This window comes from Solanum pennellii, chromosome 8 (genome assembly GCF_001406875.1).
Source record: "Solanum pennellii chromosome 8, SPENNV200".
NCBI classification, from domain to species: Eukaryota; Viridiplantae; Streptophyta; class Magnoliopsida; order Solanales; family Solanaceae; genus Solanum; species Solanum pennellii.
The window spans coordinates 53789122-53792549 of record NC_028644.1 but is presented as its reverse complement, the minus strand read 5'-3'; the positions used below and the strand labels follow the sequence as shown (position 1 = coordinate 53792549).

Sequence of the window (3428 nt, the reverse complement as noted above, 5' to 3'; positions counted from 1 at the left end):
TTTCAAATTATTTTAAATTAATCTTTTAACTATTTTCATAATTTTAGGTAATATGTGTGTATATATATATATATATATATATTTTATGATTATTCAAAAATCGTCTCAAAAAGATTTAATTTTATTTAAATATTTTACTAATTAGTTTAGTTATATAGTAGTTTATATTTTCGGATTCAGTTTGTTTTATAACTAAGTCGATTATTTTGATTCGTTAAAATTGAGGAGCTTACTAATTAACTTACTAGAATTCGTCTTATTTATCTGTTTTTGCAGAATTTGCCAAGTGAATCTAGTGGATCCTAAGGCCAAATCTTGGGCCCTTTTTCCAAATCTTTCAACAACACATTAACAGATAGCCCACCAGAAGAACATTTCTTTCAGCCCAATTCATCATCCCAACACACTTCTTCCCCCAACCAATTTCATAAGACCAAATAGCCCCATTACCCAACCCAAATCCTTTCCAAAAAGGAAAAATCCAGAAGCTCCCAGCGTTCATAAATGCCAAATACACAACAACCAAATGGAAGTGCTAATGGCGTGAGAGTAAAACAAAGCAGCGAACGCATGAGCACCACTACCTAACCTCGTACTCGCCTTGCGTTTTCATGCGAGGGAGGAGCAAAAGCAAATAGACGGCGTCTTCAACAAACGACGTTTGCTCGCTTCAACCTCTTCACAGAAGAGACGACGATAGACGGAAAACATCGACGTGCAGAAGACAGTTGTCTTCTTCCTTCTGTCCCTCTCATTGCGTACGATCTTCAGCGACTCTGAGGCACGCATTTTCGTCCTTGAACGTAGTAGATCGCTCCACCTCGGCATTCAAGGACAAAGGATCGATCCCAATTGTCCATTCCACCTCCCATTTTCAGAAGAAGGTTGAAGGTTCAGAAAAGGGGTGCTCGTCCATAATGGTAAAAGAGTTTTTTTTTTGAATTTGAATTCAATGAGTGAGACTTTGATTCGGATTTTTCATCCTTCCCTCCAAAAGTTTGAAACCCTAATCTCTCCCATATATATATTCTCTTTTTGCTCACCGTAAGAGATTCTTTTTTTGGGGGGGGGGGGTGAAAAAATTGAGAAAAGACTTTGGTCGACTTTTTTTGTTTAGAGACTCTGGAAAACTAAAAGGGAATTTTCGCTTTCGATATTCGAACTTGGAAGTCTTCTATATTGGAGAATAGTGGATTAGAGTGAGAGATTTTAGTTCTAGTAAGAGCATACAAAAGGAGAAAAGGAATCGCTAGGTTACACCCTTCATTTTGAGTTCGGTATTGAAGTCGCCTCTGCTTGTCTTGCCTTTTTTCGCTGCTCCGAGAAAGGTAAACCCGACTACTTTTACTTCTTCATTGTTGTGTTTGATTGATATTATGTGTGTAGGTTTTCGCGTATTGAAGTCATGTATGCTCGTGATTTTGACTTCACTGTATGTTGGTTTCCTGATAGTTTTTTTTTTGGGTAAATAGAGAAAATTGAAAGAGAAATAGGAGCATGTGTTGGGTTGTCAAGATATTCACTGTTTCGTTCTCGCTTACTCAATGCTAACTTTAAATATTTGAATCGAATGCGTAGATGTCTTTTTTATTTTTTTTTAATTCTCAAAAGCAATGATCGAAAGTTTCAGGTCAGTTTGAGTTTAATATGGGTTATCAATTTGATTCGTTCAAGCTTAAGTATTTTCTGTAAATCTTTTGTGATGTAAGATTCGAAATGTGTGTTTCGTTATGGTCTTGTATTTTTTTTTACCTTCAAGCATTTTCCCCTCTCTATATCCTATTGGTATCACTCGATTTTAAATAGATGTAGAATTATAGCGGGTAGTCGTATTTATTTGTTCTACGCCTGGGGGCCTATTTGTTTTATTGTGTGGCTTCATTCTGGGTTTCGTTCTATTTCGTCTTTCGAAGTAGCCTTAGTTCCTCGCTTTGCGATTTTCATGACTAGTTAGTTCGAAGTATTGGCCTGTAGCTTGTCATTCATTGTCTTTACTTTCCAGTTGCTAAGTCATTGTTGTTTAGATGTAAGCATGACTTTCTTTTCGGTATCCCCCTCCCATTTATCTGCATTTGCGAAGGTCCTATCTTTGCTCATATCTGAGGATATTTTTTTAATCTTATTTTGTCAGTTGGTTAGCTGGCCTACTCCCTTATAACTGAAATCTTCCGATTGATAAATGGGTGTATTACTACCTTTGCATAAGTTTTGCTTTCTGTTAAAAAAAAGGGGAAGAAAGAAAGCTTAATCACATTAGCCTCGATAGTTTGCTTCTCTTTATTTACTGATAATCATTTCCTTGTCACTATAATTAGGCTTAAGTCTATTCCATTTGGTCACTGTTAACCTAATAGCTTAACTATCATCGCCTTTGGTGCTTTTTTTTTTTACTAAATCACATAGAGACTAGTAATCTACTCGTAAAGTTCACATATCCCATCGTATGAGTTCGAAACCTTTTATCTTTGTCAAGGCCTCTTTTTTTTGTGTTCTTGAGTTTGTTTCCTAAAGTTGAAGCGCTTCTAATGCTAGTATATGACATCTAGGTTTCATTTTTCTTTATGTATTTTATCATGAATAGAAATAGCAATTTGAAGTAGCTTAGTAATTTATCCATTTGTAAGTAAAGCATTTCAGGTTGCATTATCCCTTAATTTGTTAAAATACTTGCAGAGGCTGTTGTTCATAGACATTATGCTTGCATTGTTCTAAACTTCTGTCAAATAAGTATGCCCAAATGGCCATCTGCTTGTGACCTTTATTCTTAATTTTTTTTTATATATTATGATTCTATGTCTTACTCCCTTGGCTAATATAATTATTTTATTGCATATGAAACTCCTCTCAAGTCCATTTTGGGACTCCCTCTTCATCTTTGCATCCTTCGTTTGAGACACGAAGGCTTGAACCATTATATCCGAGTTGTTCACCCCCCTCTAAAAATGGCGCACAGGTTGAAACTAGCAATATATTTGCTGGGAATTAAGTTTACAGGTCTCCAAAGGCTTAAAACAGATGAATATACCAGCCGTATACACTAATATACAGTCAGGATATATGACATACAATTAAAAAAATGTGAATGCACATGCCAAATGCAGGAGATAAAAAATTTGAGTAAATGCAGATTTCGGAAGGTACGAATCGATGGAATACAACCCTATATACCATGATACGCAAAAGGTATACACATATTTTGAAAGGAAAATATGGCCAAGACGCCCCAAAAAAGCAGGCCCAACAGGTCAAATAATGGGCAAGATTCAGTTTTGGGCCATTTTAGATTTAGGACAGGTTGTTCAAATTTGGGCCAAACTCTCTTCCTTTCTTACTCATATTGTATTATTTTGACTAACTTTATTTATCCTATAGTTTTAATTTAATAAAATCCCCGAGGTTGCCATTTCTCTTTTATATATATATATATA

At 35.4% G+C, this 3428-nt stretch overlaps 1 long non-coding RNA gene across 1 annotated transcript; it reads left to right on the top strand.

Moving 5' to 3' along the window:
- The first annotated feature begins 387 nt into the window (after window positions 1-387).
- LOC107026826 lies at window positions 388-3395 on the top strand. The gene is made up of 2 exons (XR_001457658.2): window positions 388-1328; window positions 2850-3395. It is a non-coding gene; the product is annotated as an uncharacterized LOC107026826 (long non-coding RNA).
- The last annotated feature ends 33 nt before the right edge of the window (window positions 3396-3428 follow it).